At 40.2% G+C, this 23,367-nt stretch overlaps 1 protein-coding gene across 2 annotated transcripts in view; it reads right to left on the bottom strand.

Moving 5' to 3' along the window:
- The window catches only part of chd9 (chromodomain helicase DNA binding protein 9), a 252,942-nt gene that overhangs the window by 201,636 nt on the left and 27,939 nt on the right, over positions 1-23,367 (bottom strand). Inside the window, exon 2 of one of the 2 annotated variants that reach the window (XM_078544287.1) lies at positions 22,826-22,910. The exons of the other annotated variant lie outside the window; for it this stretch is intronic. The gene's annotated coding sequence lies outside the window, so the exon portion shown is untranslated. The remainder of the gene's footprint in view (positions 1-22,825; positions 22,911-23,367) is intronic. 2 annotated transcript variants of the gene reach the window in all.

Here is a 23,367-nt window from a genome sequence, read left to right on the forward strand (position 1 = left end):
ATTCCAGGGCCGGCGCATGCACAGAAACCACGGAGGCCTACTGGGCCTTGTTGTTTCAAGTCTCCAAGGGCCTGAACTTCAATGTTAAATGGTGCATTTTCCTCCACTTCTTCTGGGGTTTGTAACAACAGCAACACCTTTGGTTCTGGGCACCGCACCTTAGGAAGGGTATACTGGCTTAGATTTACTGAAATAAGACCTTGGCTCCAAGGATCAAGCTATCGGGACAGATTACACAATTTCAGGTTGTATTCCCTGGAATTTAGAAGGGTAGGGCAAGGTTTAACTGAGTTTTCAAGATATTAGGGAAACAGGTTGGACAGGTTGGGAGGAACAATTTTTGCTAGTTGGGATGTCCAGCACTAGGGTCATAGTCAAAAAATTAGAGCCAAATCTTTCAGGAGTAAAATCAGGAAATGCTTCATGCAAAGTGTGGCAGAAATTTAAAATTCCCATCTGCAGAAGCAATTCCTGGTCGATCAATTGTTTATAACAGAGATTGATAAATTTGCCACAAATTTTTTAATTCATTTATGGGATGGGGGTTCGCTGGCTGGGCCAGCGTTTATCGCTCATCCCTAGTTGCCCCTGAGAAGGTGGTGGTGAGCTGCCTTCTTGAACCACTGCAGTCCATGTGGTGTACACCCACAGTGCTGTTAGGAAGGGAATTCTAGGATTTTAACCCAACGACAGTGAAGGAATGAAAACATATTTCCAAGTCAGGATGGTGTGTGACTTGGAAGGGAACTTCCAGGTGATGGTCTTCCCATGTGTCTGCTGCCCTTGTCCATCTTGATGGTAGTGGTCTTGGGTTTGGATGGTGCTAAGGAGCCTTGGTGAATTCCTGCAGTGCATCTTGTAGATGGTACACACTGCTGCTACTGTACGTTGGTGGTGGAGAGGGTAAATATTTGTGAATGTGGTGCCAATCAAGTGGGCTGCTTTGTCCTGGACGGTGTCAAGCTTCTTGGGTGTTTTGGGAGCTACGCTCATCCAGGCAAGTGGGGAGTATTCCATCACACTCCTGGCTTGTGCCTTGTAGACGGTGGACAGGCTTTGGGGAGTCGGGAGGTGAGTTACTCACTGCAAGATTCCGAGCCTCTGACCTGCTCTTGTAGCCACAGTATTTATATGGCTAGTCCAGTTCAGTTTCTGATCAACGGTAGCCCCCTGGATGTTGATAATGGGGGACTCAGTATTGGTAATGGCATTGAACGTGAAGGGACGATGATTAGATTCTCTCTTGTTGCAGATGGTCATTGCCTGGCACTTGTGTGGCGCGAATGTTACTTGCCATTTGTCAGTCCAAGCCTGGATATTGTCCAGACCTTGCTGCATTTTGACATCAACTGCATCAGTATCTGAGGAGTCACGAATGGTGAACATTGCAATCATCAGCAAACATCCCCACTTCTGACCGCTTGAGGGAAGGAAAGTCATTGATGAAAGATGCTGAAAATGGTTGGGCCTAGGACAATACCCTGAGGAATTCCTGTAATGATGTCCTGGAGCTGAGGTGACTGACCTCCAACAGCCATGACCACCTTGCTTTGTGCTCAGTATGACTCCAACCAGTGGAGAGTTTTCCCCTGATTCCCATTGACTCCAATTTTGCTGGGGCTCCTTGATGCCACACTCAGTCAAATGCTGCCTTGATGTCAAGGGCAGTCACTTTCACCTCACCTCGGGAGTTCAGCTCTTTTTTCCATGCTTGAACCAAGGCTGCAGTGAGGTCAGGAGCTGAGTGGCCCTGGCAGAACCCAAAATGGGCAGAAGTGAGCAGGTTATTGCTAAGCAAGTGCTTCTTGATAGCACTGTTGATGACCCCTTCCATTACTTTACTGATGACCGAGAGTAGACTGATGGGGTGGTAATTGCAGGTTGAATTTGCCCTGCTTTGTTTGTACAGGACATACCTGGGCAACTTTCCACATAACTGGGTAGATGCCAGTGTTGTAGCTGTACCGGAACAGCTTGGCTAGCGGTGTGGCAAGTTCTGGAGCATAAGTCTTCAGTTCTATTGCTGGAATATTGTCAGGGCCCATAGTCTTTGCACTATCCAGTCCTTTTAGCCGTTTCTTGATATCACGTGGAGTGAATTGAATTGGCTGAAGACTGGCATCTGTGATGCTGGGGACCTCCAGAGGAGGCAGAGATGGATCATCCACTCAGCATTTCCAGCCGAAGATTGTGGCAAATGCTTCAGCCTTATCTTTTGCACTGATATGCTGCCACCGCCTCCACAGCCCCCACCCCCGTCCCCACCACTCCCCTCCAACCCCCCTCCGCCCCAACCCCCTCCCTGGCTTGATGGTAATGGTAGAGTGGGAGATATGCCAGGCCCTGAGGTTACAGACTGTGTTTGAGCACAATTCTGCTGCACTTGATGGCCCACAGCACATCATGGATGCCCAGTCTTGAGTTGCTAGATCTATTCGAAATCTATCCCACTTAGCACAGTGGTAGTGCCACACAACACAATGGAGGGTATCCTCAATGTGAAGCTGGGACTTCGTTTCCACAATGACTGTGCGGTGGTCACTTCTACTGATATTGTCATGGCCAGATTCATCTACAGCAGGCAAGTTGGTGAGGATGAGATCAAGTATATTTTTCCCTCTTGTTGGTTCCCTCACCACTTGCTGCAGACCTAGTCTAGCAGCTATGCCCTTTAGGACTCTGCCAGCTCAGTCAGTAGTGGTGCTACCGAGCCAGTCTCGGTGATGGGCATTGAAGTCCCCCACCCATATGGAGTTAGACTGCAGATCAGCCACGAACTCACTGATTGGCAGAACAGGCTCAAGGGATTAATAAGCCTACTTCTTTTCCTCTGTCCTCTGCTAACTGCCATGATGTCGGAGAACAACAGTTTGCAGGGAAATAAACAAGAGGAATTAGGAATGGTATAAGACTGGAAGAAAATATCTAGCAAGTCATTAATACGAGGCTTGAGAGTTTGCAATTGGTCGGGTCAAAGCAACTCAATGAAAATGGTGCTAAGAGAGAAGTTGGTGTACAAGTCCAAGTCCATTTCAGACACCTTCTTGGATAATGAGTAGCTCCCACATTTTTTCCAGGGATCTCTGCACTGAGGGAATACAGTGCAAAGGCTACTTTGTGCTGATAATAGTTACAAAAATCAGGGCTTTTTATCTTAAGGATCTCCATTTGAAGGAAACCCCGCATTATCTGATCAATCGATTATCTCCCTGGAGTATCTGATTTAATCTATCCTTGATATTGATAAACTTCAGTGTCAATAGTTGATGCTAGTGCTAACTCTACATCAACTGATGCACAGGTGTTCCAGCACCAACCAAACTGTTCATGTTCATTTGTACTATTATTGTCTATAAGAAATAATGTGACCCATTCAGCTAACTTTTATGGATACATTTTGAGAATCTCATTCAGGCTGCAGACATTAATGCAACAATCATGGACAGCAGTGGCCGCCCATGGACCACTGTTTTTAAACATCATGATTAATTGGCTTTGACAGTTATTTCTAATCCAACTATGGTAGTGCTTTGTTTTTAATGCAGTTAATACACTGCATAGGTCAGTGCGGAATAGCACAGATGATCACAATCCAGTTGAATCTCTTTACTGATAAAATAGTAATTTTGTCTCTTAGCATTCATATTGCTATTGATAGTTTGTTTGCATTGCATTATGGGTTCTCTGTACCCTCAGTTAGGGTGTATAGGAGCTAATGATACCATGTGCCCTGAAGAGCATAGCTGGTTCCTTTCTATGCTTCTCCTGAAATGAACCACCTAGTATGATACTTTCAAGAGCTTGATCACCTGATGCCAGTACTTTAGGCTCAGATAAATCACAGAAGTCTGGACAAGCCCGATTAATTAACTGGGTGCCATGTCTGATTTTAAATGCCTTCGTTGAGAGGCTGGAGACCTCATTCTAAACTTTGACAGTGAGAGGTCTAAAACAAGGAGCAAAGAAACTCCAACTGGCAAAATATATGCTGTCTTCATTTACCAGCGAGAGGGGCCAAATTAAGTCAGTCTGCCTGCCTGCAACATTCCAATTTGCACTCAGCTCAGTTTGTAAATATTGCAAACTGAACAATATTTGCAGAATGCAAAATATTAAATTTTGACAACCAGTGGCAACAATTGCTTCCCCTCCCCACAAAAATTTCTATCTAATATGTAGACAATTTATACAGGTATTCCATGCATACCACATATAAATAACAAGCACTTCTTCCTTTGCTTTCACTTTTTCCTCACTCCCATTAAACAGCCAGAAGTTAAGATGTCAGTAAATAAGATATACAGAGAAAATTTTACTCAAGAAAAAGAACCAAGGTGCTAATACAGCCTAATCGTGGGTTTCAATCTAGTCATTATTTAAATGAACAAAACAACTATTCAGGAAGTCAACTGAGATTTCCTATCCCATTTCCACTCAAAACTGCTAGTAACCTATAAAATGTACGGCTTGGTTTATATAAATAATGTAAATACAGGCAGTCCTTGGACTTACGACACAATTGGTTCCTGAAAGCCCCGTCTTAAGTTGAAATGACGTAACTCGGAACTGATTCTCCCATAAGAACAATGTTATAAATGGGGGATTGGTTCTTGAACCAAGGCCCGATACCCTATTTTCACCAAAATAACCCATTATTTTGTATTCAATCAATTATAGACGAGTAATATAGCAACATTCATGTATTTATGTTGTAAAAGTTTCAAAATAAAGATTTGCCAAGTAAAAATGGTGTTGGAACAGCAACCAAGTGTCTTGTGTCAGGGAGATTGGCGGTGCAGAATGTCGATGCACACGTATGAACCTTTGAACTTGTTTATGGGCGTGGAGTCGTAAAGTCAAAACCGACATGGGAAAGTCAAAACAGTCAATTTAGAAACATCATAAGCACCATTCATTGTAACTCAAAATCGTGAAGCCGAGGAGTGCCTACAGCGTAAATGTAGCAAATTGTGTCAAAGAACAGATACCCTGAGAATTGCAAATTGACACAAAATTCTGACTGATTTGCATCACTCTACCGGTAGCTTTGCAAAAGCAATATCTTGCCCTTAGTCTCTACATGATTTTCATGAAACTTCTACATATGAACATTAATTCTTGTCTTATTCATTTATAGGATGTTGGTGTCACCATCAAGGCCAGCATTTATTGCCCATCCCTAATTGCCTTTGAGATGATGGTGAGCCTACTTGAATCCATCTGAATGGTCTACTAGACCATTTTAGAGGGCAGTTAAAAGTCAACCACATTGCTGTGGATCTAGAGCCATGTATTGGTCAGACTGGGCAAAGATGACAGATTTCCTTTCCTAAAGGACATTTGTAAACTAGGTTTGAAACAGAAAGCACTGGAAATACTCAGCAGGTCTGGCAACACCTGCAGAGTGAGGAACAAGAGATGTTTCGGGTCAGGGAGCTTTCTTCAGAAATTTTGTTTTAGTGAACCTGACTTTTGTTCGAACAAAAGGTTCATGAAAATGGTTCCATGGATGAGGAACTCCAATTACTCAGAAAGACTGGAGAAACTGGGGCTGTTTTCCGTGGAGAAAAGAAGGTTGGAAGGGAGGTTTGATAGCAATATTCTAGATCATGAGGGGTCTGGACAGAGTAGATAGGGAGAAACTGCTCCATTGGTGGAAGGATTGATAACCAGGTTTAAGATTATATGCAAAAGAAGCAATAGCGACACGAGAAAAAACTTTCATGCAGCGAGTGGTTAGGATCTGGAATGCACTGCTGTGGAGGCAGGTTCAATTGAGGCATTCATGAGGGAACTGAATTATCTGAAAAGGATGAATGTGCAGGGCTACAGGGAGAAGGCCAGGGAATGGCACTAGGTGAATTACTCCTTCAGAGAACCGGCATAGACACAATGGGCCAAATGGCTTCCTTCTGTGTTGTAACCATTCTATGATAACAATCTGATAGCTTCAGTCACCATTATTCATCAGCTGTGTTTATTTATGCCACAGGAAGCACTTTCAGTACATGTGAAGATGCTGTGCCAGAGCCTGCAATGTCATGGACAGTGACATTTCAGGTAGTTGCCTGCATCAAACACTAATTCCAAATTAACTTGGATAATCCTAGGGAGTTTTCTGGTGCAGGCACTGTCCCAACACAATGCTGCCTTAAGAACTGGCAACTGGTACACAATTAGAAACACAAGAGCTTCATTAGCTTTTAAAAGTGGCTTACTGACCAACCCCTCACCGCTTGCCTTGCTTCACTCACCTATTTCGCTCCCCTATTTCGTCCACTGTTTCACCCACTCCCCTGCCACTCTCACTTCATCTGCTCTCCATTAACTGCCCATTTAACTCACCACACAAAGTTGAGTCCAGTAATTAATAGTGTAAGTGCTATTGCACAAGTGTTAATGTCTACCAATCAATTTCTCTTGTCCAGAAAATGAACAATTAGAAAATTGTGGAGTGTTATTCCTTCAGAATGTGAACTGTTGGAGATTTAAATATTACACTTCATTTGTCTATTTTCTCTTAACTTTTAATCTCAACTCAGTCTTTCCTTCTTCATTTCCCTCTTTGTACCTGATATAAAGTTGCCCGCCTTCTTTGTCTTTCATGTTTATTTGAGTGCTTAAATCTCATTTGTTAAGGAGATGCACTGTCCTGTTATATATCAAGGTCCCACCAGCCCTGTTGCCCCCACTGCATCATTAGCAGCTTGCACCTGTACTAACTTTGTGGGCAAAAAACTTTGAGAAGGATACAAGAACAGGTCAAACTAGACAGGCATGCTAAGAGATTCCCTGTTCCAGAATATTGTGTGTCGACATATTCAGTTCTCCATACATTCACTACCACCCCATGGGATCTTACACTCACTACAGATGCTGGAACAGACTTCAGGTGGAGCAGGTTTAAGGCATTATGAATCATCACAGAAATTACTAACGGTTCAAGTAAACTGCATCCCTGTTCACAGCTAAATGTAAACAAGAGTGTGTTTGGATATGTGTGGCTATAGGTTAAAGGTAATTTTTTTTGAGTTTTATTTAGCGCAGAGATCACAAAGTCGCTTTTATATTGCCGCTGTTTTAGTTTGGATTCTGGAAGACTGGCGTCTGTGAGCAAGCTCCTGGAATTTACAATACTAATACCAGTTCCCTTACCCCAGCAGCAGAACCATATTCACATATGAAAAAGAAAACCACAGCCCACGTTTCACATGTCAGAATTGGAACACTTCCACTGTACTGACGTAAGCAGCTTCTCTGTTGTTATGTAGAAAAAGCTAAAGATATCAGGAATTATGATCAGTTATATGCTAACAAAGAGATAATGGGTAAATCAGTCTCAAAAATCCTGCTAATCGAAAACATTCAATGTCAACGCAAAGTAACTGCAATTTCTTCCAGGGATAAAACAGAAATATATAATAAAGACACACAAAATATGAGTTGTTCACTCATTTGTTTCTCTTTCCTCTTTCTTAGGGCAAGTGCCACTGGAAAGGTTGGAATTCGTTGCCCATCACCAGCTCCTAAACAACAGAGTGGCTAGCTGGACACTTACTGGGCAGTTCAGAGACAACTACATTGGCACAGTCACATAGAGGCCAGACCAGGTAAGAATGGTGGTCTCCTTTCACTAAAAGGCACTCGAGTTGTTAAAATTACATTCTGACAGCTTCCCATTCCTTTCATGAAATCAATAAAATCATCTTCCAAAGCTGTACTAAATAAGTCACCCCAGCGTGCATCTTTGGAATGGAGGGGTCTGCAGCACCTTGACTGCAAACATTGTAAGTAAACCTTTCTCAGTTCTAATCTATTTACTATAACTACTTTTATGGTTGACCCTTCTTCAAACTGCTCATATTTCTCAACATCATCAACTGAAATAAAGCCCCAGATCATCAAGGATGTGCCAATGGGATGTAGCCTGAAAGACTAAGGCACTCTCCTATTTAAGAGCAGAAATATTGGTTTGCCTGCACAGAATATAAGTGGGGCGATCAAGAGTTGATTCTAAACACCATTGTACTGGTGATATTTTAGCAGTGAACTTTAATTCTGTTGAGTCAAATGCTCTTATTTCTATAATTAAAGTAACCACAAATACATAATATATAATCTGCACCAGTCATCAGGAAACGCCAACCACTCCTAAGGAATCAGGAGAGGAGGGAGACTTGACAGAATTTTGTGCATTAAGTGGCTGCCACATACATTCCTTCAACTGCAATATTAACTGGGTGCTGCACTATAAAGAATGTGATGTGCAATCACCAAATGTAAACTAGTCTGGCATTTCTGTCCCTTGGCACTTAGAAGCAGTCAATAAATGCTATACTGTGGCTAGTTGGGAAAAAAAATGTTCAGTGCACAGGCAATAGGAAGAGAAAGGAGGAGGTGGTTTACAGGGCTATGTTGGTATGATCCCAGCAACTATTTAGTTTGTTTTACTGAATTTGATTATAAGGTTGTACATTTGATGATTTTTGTGAGGGTGAGGGAAGAAATAGTTTGTGTACGGATAGGGGGAAAGACTAGGAAGCACAGAAGGCAATAAATGGGAGCTATCAAAATAATTGTCATTTTAAGTGCACATGTTTTATGAACAGCAAAACTGAGACAATACTAAAATTTAGTTGTATTCATTTTATTTACCAATACAGATCAAGCCTCTCTAAATCATGCATTTGAGAAACTTTGGTAATTGCATCTTTTATTAGGATTAGGTACAGTGGCTGAGTAGTCAGACAAGCAACCAAGAGTTCAAATCAAAGCATTGCAAGTTATAAAATTGAATTCTATAAACCTAGAGAATCTGTGGGCTATCAAATGACCACAAAAGTGATGGAATTGTTAATAGGGTCTACGTGTGACTCTAGCCTCTCACCGGATGACCGGTAATACCCTCAGGGTATGAGATGCTGAAAGACATACAGGAGACAAAGAATATCATCTACAGATTGACAAATAAGTTTTTCAGTGTCACCTACCTTCCAAGAACAAGCGTTAAGTTACGAATCCTGCCTACCTCTTCTGTTCACATTAACTTCACAATTTTAAACACTGGTCTTAAAATCTATTTTTTCCTCTGCATCCCCCAACTCAACCACCCCTCTGTTGAATAGTCATACGGACTCGAAACGTTAACTGTGTTCTTCTCCCCAGGTGCTGCCAGACCTGCTGAGTTTTTCCAGGTATTTTTATTTTTGTTTTGGATTTCCAGCATCTGAAGTTTTTTTGCTCTTATCAACCCTCCCAAATCCTAGTATGTTTAACTAGTGATAGATTATCATGGTATTCCTTCTTTATGATTTATATGACTTAAGACCTTTTAAGATCATGCAGATGAAGGACTGAATGTGTGAAAAGCACTGGTAATACTTCTTCTAATTTTAAAAGCTGGTCACCAGAGAAGCATACATGCATAGGATGTTACACAATTTACATTAATTAGCAGTTTTGACATTGGTAAAATAGTAAAATTGGTAAAAATTGGCAAAAGCCTGGTAAAAGTAGCAGCTTTGAAAGTGCAGTTATAGATGGGGAAAAGAGGTAGCAAGCCAGAGGGGTCTCAAAGGCATGATGGCTTAAGGCTCTATTACCAATGGCGAAATGCAAAGTGAGAGAAATAGAAGACCAGATATCAGAAGACTGACAAGTGCAAACTGGGATAGAAGCTTTAAAGATACAATCGAGAAAGGCCACGAAGATATTAACAGATTAGCACAAGTATTCCGACGTCAATGTGTTGGTGACTGAGGGGTCTGGAAAGACAAAGGCATTGGAGGACCTGTGTAATTACCAGAGTGGAGCGTGGGAAGTTAGCGAGGCAAGTTTGGAGGTGACAAAGACGGATGAGAATTTCAGGAAGTGTTGTAGCTGCATTCCTAATTACATAGAAACTACAAAACAATAACGGGCTATTAGGTCCAACCACTCAATGCTCCTGTGCTCATTGATGTACACTGGCTCCTGAATGAGTGGCATCAGTTTTATAATTCTCATTCTTGTTTTCAAATCCCTCCATGGCCTCGGCTCTCCTCATCTCTGATCTCCTCCAGCCCCACATCGCTCTACGCTCCTCCAATTTTAATTTCAGCACTATTGTTGGCCATGCCTTCAGCTGCTGAACTCTGAAGACGCTCCTTAAAATCTACCATTTTGACAAAACTTTTGGTTATCTGCCCTAATAGCTCCTTATGTGACTCATCAAATTGTTTGATTGATTATGTTTCTTAGAAGAACCTTGGGATGTTTAGCACATTAAAAGTGTTTTATATATTTGCAAGTTGTCATAGTTGTTTATCCTCTGCAAGAACATTAGTCATAATCTCATGTGTCTGCATTGTTCCCAATTCCCTTAATATTGCTGCTCTTCAACCAGCTATCTAGAATTTTCTTAAATGCTGACATGGTCTTGCTCCGATCACTAATTTTGGTCTTGCATTACGCAGCCTTCCAACACTAATTTCTTTGCTGTTTTTATCCCACACATATTACACTTAATCGTACAACTGCAACCTCTGTTTTAGCTGTCTTAACCACTGACACTTTTTTGTCCGTTTCATCATCTTATCAATATCCCTTTACACTTTACTTTAGTCCTTAAGAGATTTTTTGTTACACCCATTTCAGTTGTCATATGCAAATTTGGGCACAAATCCTTCTAGCTATATATTTCTAAATTACTGAAGTACACAGTGAACAGAAATAGTCCCAGGGCAAAGCCTTGTATGACATTTCTACTCACTTCCAACACCTCTGAGAAACTGTCCTTAATTCCCCTCTAACCAGCTTTACCAGAATTGAACATATTATTCCAAGCATGATCTCCTGGAGTGCTGCATTGGCTTAACAGAGCATTTTGAGATTTGCTCTCTACTCTTCTGGCTGTATCTCTCAACATTGTTACTTGCATATTGTCTATAAAGATTAAAGTGATTAGTACACCGACATTTGCAGGCCATTTTCTTTCAGCTAATTCAATATCACATTGTATACTTTACAATGCAACTTTTTTTCAACTTGCTTCTGCTCTTACCTATCCAATCATTGCCAGAGTATCGCCAGCAACAGCTACCCTTCCTACCCACATCATTACTTTCAGAATCCTGCACAGTCTGTCCATGGCCCCCTCTGCTTCCTCATCAACATGCATCATTATCTGAAGACATAGGGGTCAGATTCCAAACCTACTCAGGTTTCAACACCTTTTTCAATTCTCCATTGTCTTTCTTGCCTACTGCCCAATGTTCTTCCATTAACCAATCAGCAAAATTAAATTCATCTCACTGCTGTGTGGTACCTTGACATGCACGAATTGACATCCACCCCTTTACGCCACTGTACTGCACAGTAATCCCTCATGTGAAGCACTTTAGGATATTTCTGACAGGCATAATAAAGCTTTAAATGGACGCATCTTGGGCTTTTTTTGCTGTTTTCCATAAGGGGCTATCATTGGGAAAGAAGAATTTTCCTGCATCTTTTGCAACAACCATGTACACTGAAAAGACATTGCTATTATAATGGTAGACAGATAATTATTTGAAACACAGTTCTTGACATTGAACGTAAAAGTTAGTAGGTTACTCAAAACTATTGCTTGACAATTAGGAAAAGTAATTTTCCCCACAGCAAAATGGACTTGCTCCTATGGATGGATTGTGGTTAGCTTGCTAAAAATAGTTTTTAAAAAAGTGTTTCCTGATAACCTCAACATACTTGTTCTGTTTCAGCCGGTTGTATCTGAAATAGGACAAGTTCATTTTCTGTTCCACCCCCAATACACTTAATTAATTCAACCATGGTCTCAAGATGTTGATTATAACAGAACCTACTGCACTAAAAGAGCAGTGTGGCCTGGAATTAGTGAATTCAGTAGTTTGAAGGAACTCGAAGACAAAATGCTGAAGCATCTAGGGTGAACGACTAATACTATTTTATGCATCCCTGGCAATATGCATGCGAGTCACATTCAACATGAATATCTCATTCACAATTGGTTTGCTCCAAATTTGTGGAGAAAGTGTACATGCCTAGGCACATAACCAGGGCACCACAAGTCATGCCTGACTAGGTGCAGAAGTGCTCTTATGTTTTGGAGAAAACTGGAAAATCCAGTGGTTGCAACAGAGCAAAGGTACAGTAAAACAACAGAAAATGCTGGAAACACTCAGCAGGTCAGGCAACATCTGTGAAGACAGAAACTAAGTTAGTGTTTCAGATCAATGACCTTTTGTCAGAACTGAAGTACACATTAAATATACTTAGGGTACAATCACATTGCACCAGTTATGCATCAGTGAAAACAACAAATCCATTTCAGGTTAATGATAAACTTGGAATGAAGATGGACTGTTACAGCCCAAACATGACTTCAACCCAAGACTCCGTTCTTCAGGGAGTTTCACAACTCTGCTCTGGTGTCAGGTCAAGTCCTGACAGTGGATTCAAACTGCATTTATATATATCTTAACTCCAGGGTTGGTCTGAAGTGAAGCATCTTCAAACTAAAAAGGGGATTTACGCATGGAGGTGCAAGACAAGATTGAGATGCTAAATGACTACTTTGCATCTGTCTTTACCAAAGAACAAATTCTGCCCAAGTCATAGTGAAAGAGGAGGTAGTTGTGACACTGGATGGGTTTAAAAATTAATAAAAAGTTATTAGATAAGCTGGTTGTGCTTAAAGTTTAAAAGTCACCAGGGCCGGATGAGATGTATCCGAGGATATGGAGGGAAGTAACGGAAATTGCAGAATCACTGGCCATAATCTTTTAATCCTCCTTAGATAAAGAGATGGGGTGAGAGGACTAGAGAATGCAAATGTTATATCTTTGTCCAAAAAAAGTGTGGAAGGATAAACCCAGCAACTACAGGACACTCAGTTTGACCCCCGTGGTGCCCTGATGAGAGTTATGTGGTTGATGTGGTGTGTGTTTGATAAAGTGCCACATAATAAGCTTTCCAGCAAAGTTGAAGCCCATGGAATAAAAAGGACAGTGGCAGCATGGATAGGAAGTTGACTGAATGACAGGAATCAGTGGTGGAACAGCTGTTTTCAGACTGGAGGAAGTTATATAGTGGGGGTTCCCAAGGAGTTGGTGTCAGAGCCACTGGTTTTCTTGATCAATAGCAATGGCCTTGATTTGAGTATACATGGCACAATTTCAAAATTTGCAAATTACACAAAGCCTGGAATTATTGTGGCTGTGAGGAGGACAGTGACTGACTTCAAGAGGTCTTACGACAGGCTGGTGGAACGGTCGAACAAGTGGCAAATGAAATTTAATGAGGAGTGTGAAGCAATTCATTTTAGTAGGAAGAATGAGGAGAGGCAATATAAAATAAAAGGTACAATCTAAAGGGGGCACAGGAGCAGAGGGACCTGGGGATATACGTGCACAAATTATTGAAGGAGGCAGGGCAGGTTGAGAAAGTGGTTAATTAAGCATACAGAATCCTGGGCTTTAGATATAGGGGCTAGAGTGAAAGAACAATCAAGTTGTGATAAACTTGCTTAAAACACTGGCTAGGCCTGAACTGGAGTCGTGTGTTCACTTCTCGGTACCACACTTTAAGAAAGATGTGAAGGCGTTAGAAATGGTGCAGAAAAGATTCACAAGAAATGGTTCCAGGGATGAGGGATTTCACCCACCTGGATAGAGCAGAGAAGCTGGAACTGTTATTCCTGGAGAAGAGAAGGTTGAGAGGGGATTTGATCGAAATGTTCAAAATCATAAGGAGCCTGGGCAGGGCAGATAGGAAGAAACTGTTCCCGTTGGTCAAAGGATCAAGAACCAGAGGGCACATATGGTTAGGATCTGAAAAGCAGTCCTCGAGAGTGTGGAGGAGCCAGGTTAAATTGAGACTTTCGCAAGAGAAGTGAATAATTATCTGAAATGAAAAAATTTGCAAGGCTATATGGAAAAGGCAGGGGACCGGGACTAGGCAAGTTGCTCTTCCAGGGAATCAGCACAGGCATGACAGGCTGAATTGGCCTCCTTCTGTACTGTAACCATTCTATGATTCTAAGTAAATCGCATTTACACAAGTCTGCTGGGCCAGGAGGCAACCTCATGTCAACAAATGGATGTATGGGGAGAGATATTTATTCAAGTGGCACCACTTCCAGCAGCACTATGCAGACTTACATCAGTTTGACCAACTTGCCCACTGAAGCATTCAGGGTTCAGCATCGCTTAAAGATAAAGCTTTAAGTTTAGTTACTGTTTTCTCAAGTTTATTCACAATTCAGTATTTCAGCCCTTTACGCAATATACCCATTATTCCTTAGCCTTTAGTTGAAACTTTGTACTCAACCTAAACAACACACTGAATTGTCTGTACAGCAGAATGTAAAGCCATCAAGGTGTGGCTATATCCATTACTGCAGTAAAATAGGGCAACTTAAGTGCGCTGCACTGGTAAAACTGCTTTTGAATTAGTCTGAAACTTTTGAGGCCTCAGATACACTGGGAATGATTTAGCCATCATATAAAAATCTGTTTATAGAAATACTAAAATTCTTGTTACTAAATAGTACTAATGATGCGCTGCATACCTTATGTCAAAGTGATACACTTGTGTCATCTATTAACGTAACTATAACATTAGCATCGCTACGTACAGCTATATCCAATTCAACATGTGCAAATAATCCACTTACTAAATTCAGAAAGACAACCTGCACAAGCCAGAAGATCACAAGTCTGAACCCTAATCTCTGCTGAATTAGCTCATTTCACCCAGGGCAGCAGATGTGATAATGCAATTGGCTTCAAGTTTCAGAGCTAGGAAAAAGGAATAGATTAATCCTATTACAATGTCTTAACAAGTGAACACCACTGAAAAGCTGTATATTTGGAAATGAAACAAGGCTGGGAGCTGTGGTGTCTACCTAACACAATGAAGTTAGTTGCTGGCCAATATTCACATGAAGAATGGCCATCTTGTGCAAGGTGCAGGAGGGCACCAAATGCCCCCTAACCAAGCCTTACTTTAAATTGCAGGGGGAAAAAATGCTGGTTAGATTTGTTAACTGCATAGCATATGCTGTCACATTTAACATAACTCCTGTGTGCTATCATACCAGATGTAATAAATGCCCAGCATTTGCCCTGAAATTCCTATACACTTTTGAAAACAATCTGCAATTGCTGATTGCACTGTCTAAACATTTACAATAGAATTTGAGACAGCAGTTCCACACATGCATACATAGACACATGCACAGTCTCTACCAAGCGGTGCAACTGAAGCTCGAGTCAGAGTAGACAAGTTCATGCTCGACCTAAACCCAGAATGCATAACATGCAAAGTTAAAATTGACATATCTTAGGCTACAATATACGAACCAATGTTAGAAAGCTCATTTCTTATATTTTAAAATAAACTACAGGTTTTATTTTTCTGAACAACTTTGAAGATAGCATATTCTTATTGGTTGGGCATACAATGGTATTTATGTAGACTGAATACATCTGTGGACCAGATCTTTCAAATTATCCTCAATGCATAAGGCACTATGAAGCTGAGAAGCAAAGGGCAAGAAGGGACACACAATGTGAATGTATATAGAATATATGTTATAGGCATTAGAAATGATATACTATATATATTTGGAGGAGTGCACTTCTGCAACTCATCAATCTTTTATTTAAAAAAAAATCAATGTTGACACAACTTTAGGAAATAAATACAGACAAAGCAATTAAACATGTCTACACTTAATCTGAAGTGAGAACAGTACAAGAGCAGCGATAAAACACTAGTTCTGTCTTAGCAGTGTTACGAAAGCTGCCAAGCTAGCACATCTTCTAGTTATCTGAAAGGTTTAAAATACCAAAACTAAGACAAAACAGTTTTGAGAAAGTTTTGCATAAGTAGGTTTCTAACTACAAGTCATATCGAAAAACATTTTTCTCAATACATTTGCATGACTTTTTGAATAACTCCTATTGCCTTATTAAAATATTAGGGGGTAATCCAATGCTGAGGAACAATCTGACACTTATATAAAGAACTTTCATGAGGTCTCAAAGGGCTGAACAGCCAACTGATTTTTGAAATTATACTCACTGTTGTAATGTAATTAAACATGGCAGCTAATTTGCCAATAGTAAGTCTTACAAAGTGACAAATTGTTTTTGATTGTCGAGGAATAAATATCAGCCAGAATAACTCATCAGTTTATCTTCAAATAGTGCCACAGAAGGCAGATGAGGACCCAGTTTAACATTTCATTCAAAAGAAAACACCTCTGACAATGTAGCACTCTCTCAATACTGTACTGAAAGGTCCATCTAGATTACATGCACAAATCCATGCAGTGGAGCTCAAACCCATGAATTCCCAACTCAAAGGCAACAGTGCTATACCTAAACCACAGTTGACTGACATGTTCCCCGGTTAGTCAGTCAATCATTTTAGGGAGAATTTCACAACAGTGGAGGTTACTTGTTTTGGATTCACAAAGCGCTGAATTTTTGTGTCACCATAGCAAAATGCTATGCACATAAACTATGAGACAAATAGTCATAAAAACCTATTTTTCCACCTAAATGTTTTCATTTTATGCAGAAACTGCACAATTGGGCAAATAATATTATATGCAATGGTTTTCCAAGTAACACAAGTAATAAATATGAGCTTTAACAATTTATTGACTTTGTTTAATTTATTTTATTAATTCATGGGATGTGGGTGTCACAGGCTAGGCCAGCATTTATTGTGCATCCCTAAACGCCCTCGAGGTGGTAGTGAGCTGTCTTCTTGAGACACTGCAATCTATGTGGTGTAGATACACCCACAGTGCTGTTAGGGAGGGAGTTTCAGGATTTTGACCCAGCGACAGTGAAAGAATGGTGATATATTTCCACGTCAGGATGGTGAGTGGCTTGGAGCGAAACTTTCAAGTGGTGGTGTTCCCTTCTAGATGATAGTGGCATGGGTTTGGAAGGTGCTGTCTAAGGAGGCTTGGTGAGTTTCTGCAGTGCATCTTGTAGATGGTACATACTGTTGCCACTGTGTGTCAATGGAGGAGGGAGTGAATGTTTGTGGATGTGATGACAATCAAGCAGGCTGCTTTGTCCTGGATGATGTCAAGCTTCAAGTGTTGTTTGAGCTGCACTCATCCAGGCAAGTGGAGAGTATTTCATCACACTCCTGACATGTGCCTTGTACATTGTGGACAGGCTTTGGGGAGTCAGGAAGGGAATTACTCACCGCAGGATTCGTAGCCTCTGACCTGTTCTTGCAGTCATGGTATTTATATGGCTAGTCCAGTTCAGTTTCTGGTCAATGGTAGGTTGATTGTGGGAAATAGAGCAATGGTAATACCATTGAATGTCCAGGGGTGATGGTTGGATTCTCTCTTGTTGGAGATGGTCATTGCCTGGCACTTGTGTGGCACAAATGTTACTTGCCACTAGTCAGCCCAAGCCTGGATATTGTCCAGGTCTTGCTGCATTTGGACATGGACTGCTTCAGTATCTGAGGAATCATGGTTGGTGAACATTGTACAATCATCAGCAAACATCCCCACTTCTGATGGAAGGTGGGTCATTGGTGAAGCAGCTGAAAATGGTTGGACTTGGGATACTACCCTGAGGAACTCCTGCAGTGATGTCCTGGAACTGAGGTGACTGACCTCCAACAACCACAACCATCATCCTTTGTGCTAGGTATGACTCCAACCAGCAGAGTTTTCCCCCAATTCCCATTTACTCCAGTTTTGCTTGGGCTCCTTGATGCCACACTTGGTCAAATGCTGCCTTGATATCAAGGGCAGTCACTCTCACCCCACCTCTGCAGTTCAGCTCTTTTGTCCATGTTTGAACCAAGGCTGCAATGAGGTCAGGAGCTGAGTGGCCCAGGCAGAACCCAAACTAAGAGTCAGTAGTAAATTACAAGTTAAGGCACTGCTGCATGAGTGAGATCATGAGGTCATAAAGTCATGTTATCAGATCTGTGGCTACCATTCCTAAGGCTGGAGGGACTGTTTAATTGGTTAATTTAAATTTTCTGCCACTGGGTAAAATATGGTTTCTAGGGTAATGTCTGTGTAGTAGATTGTTAAAAGAAATTTAACAGTGAACACTTAGTTATGCCCAATTATGGAAAAAAGGGAACTTTAAAACCCCTATTTCCAAGTTCAGTAATACAGCTTCTAGTATAAATAGTTCCTTGATCAAAAAGCATGGGTTACATGGTGACCTGGCAATTATAAGCAATAAAGCTGCAATGAGTTCTGTCAGTGCCACAAGTGGGATGGGAATTACATTCCACACGCCTCAACATTTTTTGCTTCTTCTCTTAGGTTTGGCATGAACTTAAAATACAATCCTAATATAATTCTTCATTTTAAAATAAGAGCTAAACTGATGCTTGGTAATGTCGTTATGCTCCAAAATCTTTACCCAATATAACGGCCAAAAAATATAAATCAAATTTGTTTAAACATATGTCTAAATTTGCTGTTCTTAATAGTTTTGTCAAAGAAAATATTAATTTATCAATCAGGGTTGATAAAGCACCACACAGCTTGCACTCTACAAACGCAAATTTGTCTCATCGTCAGTCAGAAATAATTTTTTAAAATCTCTTTAGTGATGTTAGCTGAGGATGGATGTTGGCCAAAACACAAGAACTTCCCCAAATTCTTCAAAATAATGCCACACAATATTTTACCTCCATTCAAGCACAAAGATGAGCCCTCAGTTTAATAGCTCATCCTAAGTATTTATTTACACCCTTTGAATCCTAACACACCTTAAACATGATGCTTGCTATATTCGAGTAATTAACATTCAGATCAAAAACATCTAAAAATGTATCATCTAAAAACTGGTATATCACATTTTGCAACTACACAAAATAAAAAACTCAAGTGATTTTTTTTCCCCAAAAACAATTTTCACAATTTAAATTAACCTTGCAAAGGAGAATGCCTAGAAAATAAATTACATGCATGTTGATCTGCATATCTTGATATTAATAATGATCTCTGGCAAGGGTAGTTATTTTCTTAATAACATTTCTTTCAGTTCAAATTGCTTCCGTAGGTTTGCAACTAAAAGGCCATTCATTCATCCAGCCAATGTTCTTTCAGGATTCCCACAACGCTGCCAGTAAACAGGTTTTCAGAAAAGATAAAAAGAAAAGCATCGGACACAAATTGTAGTGAAGGCCTGCCATTCACAGCATTTAGGCCTTTTTCCTCCAACTGCCTCTAGTATATTTCAAATCTCCTGTCAATTGACATGACAGATTTGATCATAGAGTCATCATAAAACAGTGAAAGTCAATGAGGAGGTTAGGCCAAAAAATCAATATATTTTGGATTGATTAAGTCAATTCAATTTACTCCAGTATACATGAAGAAAAATGACTCAATAAGTTACTATTATCAATGGATCACAACCACAGAGAAGCTAGCTAAACATATTACCTTGTCTACCAGATGAAAATAACAGAGTGGGGTGGTGCAGGGGGTGCAGTTGTGGAGGGAGGAGAGTATGATTGAAATGTAAAACATAAAGGGTTGTCTCACTTCCAATCATCCTGAACAACTCCTGCTGCAACCCAACAAATAAATCTTCCCCTCAAACCAAATTCTGCTACAATCTTACAGGCAACCCTGAGAGGACAAAAAGCAGTATTCCTAAAACTACTAATACAATAAGGTACTCAAAAGGTTTGTATTGAATAGGAAATGCACTGTATGCTCCCCTGTAGGATATTAACAGCTATCATTCTAAGATATCACAATATCTACTGATTGTTTTGCTCTACTAAATGACAGCTATTAAGGACAACCGTCCATCCAGCGTTAGCAAACAAGTGGACTGATAAGAGGATTAGGATTTCAGCAACTTTGCAGTTCCTCTTAATGTCATCAATGCACAATGTATCTGAAGCAAACAGCAAGTGGAGGCAAAAAGCTAGAATGCAAAATACATTCCTGCCTTTCTTCCACTATAGTAAATAAATGGAACATATTATAGAATTATTTCAGTTCAACTAGTATATAAGCACACAATTTTGTTGAAGTATTATTCATTACTGTAATGCATCTATGCTTCATACTCAATGTTTGCTTGCATATCAAATGTACTCACACAAGTTTAAAAAGACTCTGCGACATAGGTAGTCAAGCTGCTAATGCGCTAGCCTTGACGTTGTTTCCCCATATACTATAAATAATAAGCAATGCATTAGCCTGTCTCAACCATTGAAAAAATGTCACCACAGTGTTGCAAGGTCTACTATCCCTTTCAGGCTGTGAACAGAGGAAGATAAAACACACACAGGCAAGCTTTTGAAACAGAAAGATATGAGGCAGTGTAGCCCCAGCAAAGGCTATGGGAAGGTTAGCATGCAGATGGTAGTCAGGAATTATTTTGCTTAAGTCAAGCAAGATGACCCACTTATTATACAGGGAAGCACAGTATGTTTATTTCTTTGGTATTAAGCAAGAACAAGTCATACTGATTGGAATATGTGAATCTGTTCATAAATATTTCCCTGTACATTCAAGTACTAAAGCAATCTCAATGAATCATATCTGGCCACATCTCGCCAGTGTTTGCTCAGGCTTAAAGAATACAAATATCTATTTCAGATCACAAGTAGGTCCTACTGTTACATTCTTGGGTCACTAACATATAGTCAGATATTGGGCAGTATGGGCACAACCCAAAGAGGCAGCTCAAGCACTTGCCAAGTGACGAGTGCTACTGTACCCAAATGAATATTCAACAAAAGATTTTAAAACACGTGATGGTCATGTTCCTCAAACTAATCCTAGAAAAATCAGTTCTTAAATACTGCATCTAAAGTGCAGAATTAAACAACATTTCCCGTTTTAGTGGACTTGATCTCATTTAGGATCATAACACTGGATCTATTATATATTTCAGGTAAAGTCATGCATGCAGCCATCAGCATTTCAACCGATGTGTCAGCCTGCCAACATTTCACAAGAAGAATGTGCTTTTTTTTTCCACTGGGATCAAAAGTTGGCACCATCAAAAGGTAGGATTGGAGCCGATGGGTTGAAAAGTGTGACTGGAGACAGTCAGAACCAATTACTTTCTCCTGCTGGTTGCACATCAACCCGAGACAGAAAAAAGTTTTAATATCCTTGGTTTCATTAATAGAGACAGAGTACAAAAGCAAGGAAGTTATGGTAAACTTTTATAAAATGAGTGGTTAGACCTCAGCCAGAGTTATTGTGTCTATTTCTGGGAACCACACTTTTTTAAAAAAGTCAAGACTCCGAAAAGGATACATAGAAGATTTACTAGAATAACATGAGGGATGAGGGAATTCAGTTATTTGGAGAGACTGGAAAAGCTGGGACTGTTCTTCGAGCAAAAGGTTAAAGGGAGATTCAATAGAGATGTTCAAAATTACGATAGCTTTTGATAGAATAGGTATGTTTCCACTGGCTCAAGGATCAGTAAACAACAGAAAACAGATTAAAGGTACATGACAAAAAAGGCCAGGGCAGGTGCAGAGCATTTGTTTTTTTAAAACTCAGCAGGGGGGCGGAAGCAGATTCAACAGTAACTTTCGTAAGTAAATTGGATTAATACTAAAAAAGAAACATTTGCAGCACTATGGGGATAACCCAAGGGATGGTACAAATCAAAAGCTCTTTCAAAGAGGTGGCAGAGGCATGTTGGGCAGTATGGCCTCCTTTTGTGCTATACAATCCTATGAGCTGATAGCTTCTGAGTGTTGCAGTTATATTCATGTTAAGTCCAAGTTATATGGAAGAAATGAGCTACTAAAATTCAACTTTTGAAAACTTATTTTCCTCAAAATGTACCTTCTAGGACATGCTTGCGTTGTCTTATTCAACAGTTTATTCTATTCAAAACAGGTGCATTGGCTTAAGACCAGGAATGATTCCTGATGTGTATGCACTAGATGGTTTTATTTAAGCACGCCATCCTTTATACACTGTAACCTCCCCAGTCCGGAAATCTGTTCTTCAGAATCAGTTGACTGGAATTTTTTGAGCAGACCCAAGCAACTCATGAACTCATCACTCAACTGTACAAGCATTGCAACAAATTGAGAAGGCGGGCTCAGTAAAGATAATTGATATTTGGAGAAGTAAAACAATTTTTATTACTGCTTTATAATGTTTTATCACTGTATTACATCACAGTTAAGTCTTTATATCTACGGTGATTTCTGGTTCACACTGTTATGACTGGGCATTCTAACGTAATTCTATAATCCAGAAAATTCTAAAATCCAGGAATGACTTGATCCCAAGCTTTCCAGGCTGGAGAGGTTACAGTGTACTTGTGCAACTGTCAGAGCTGGAAAAAAAAGTAGGGATTGGGGATAAGCTCCACCTAAAAAGCATTACACAAATTCCTATATTTAGGATTGAACTAGAATGTACGATCACAAAGTGGATCGATAACTCTTATCTGTACCAGACCAGAAAACACTATTCAGTCCATCTGGTCAGTCACAAAAATCACGCAGTTAAACATGTCCTTAAATATCGGTCAATCTTTTCAAATTATCCACCCCGCTGGGCAGGCCATTTCACAAATTTATCATTCTGCGTAAAGTAGTTAAATCTAAACTGTACATGCACTATCTCTGTTCTAAGCTTGAGCCCACATCACCTGGGTGTGGAGTTGGTGGTAATCTCGAACATATTATCAGGGATCAATTTAACTACTCCCTTAAGCATTTTTGAATACTTCAATAAATCCTGAGCCTTCTCTTCTCCAGTGTTAACAATCCCAAATTCTGTAGCAATTGGGATGTGTACTGTAATTGAGAAACTTACTTTCAGTTGAAGTGCTAATAGTAAAGGTCCCTTTGTTGCCACAGAGTAATCTAGGAGAATGCAGCAGCTATACTAGATCCACAAGCTGAGAAAAATCAAAGAACAGAAGTCAGTCAGATCCACCTGCAAACATGAAGTTTAGCTTCCCATACCTGTTCCCACAAGCCACTTTTTTTCTCGCCCCATTTAGGTTTTCTTTTTGAAGTGTGCGTAATAATTATTTCCAGTACAGGGTTAGGGTGAGCCAGATGCCATGGTGAGCTCGTTTTTCTTGTAGTTCAGAATTCAGTAACAGTTAAGATTATTTAATGTGTTATAGTTCAGAAATGAACAATCTGCTAGGGTTAGAATTCAATGGAAGAAGTGAGACCCTATGAAATAACACTGAAGACTCTCACCTATTTTTATTTTCATATTTAAAACACCGCACACTTCCAGGATAATTATAGTGGGATCCAAATAGCAAATAAATTGTTAAAAACCCAAATGTTCTCAGATGGTCAGGCATGCTGTAAAACAGTGAGAAAATGAATAAGTATTTC

This window comes from Cetorhinus maximus, chromosome 6 (genome assembly GCF_964194155.1).
Source record: "Cetorhinus maximus chromosome 6, sCetMax3.hap1.1, whole genome shotgun sequence".
NCBI lineage: Eukaryota > Metazoa > Chordata > Chondrichthyes > Lamniformes > Cetorhinidae > Cetorhinus > Cetorhinus maximus.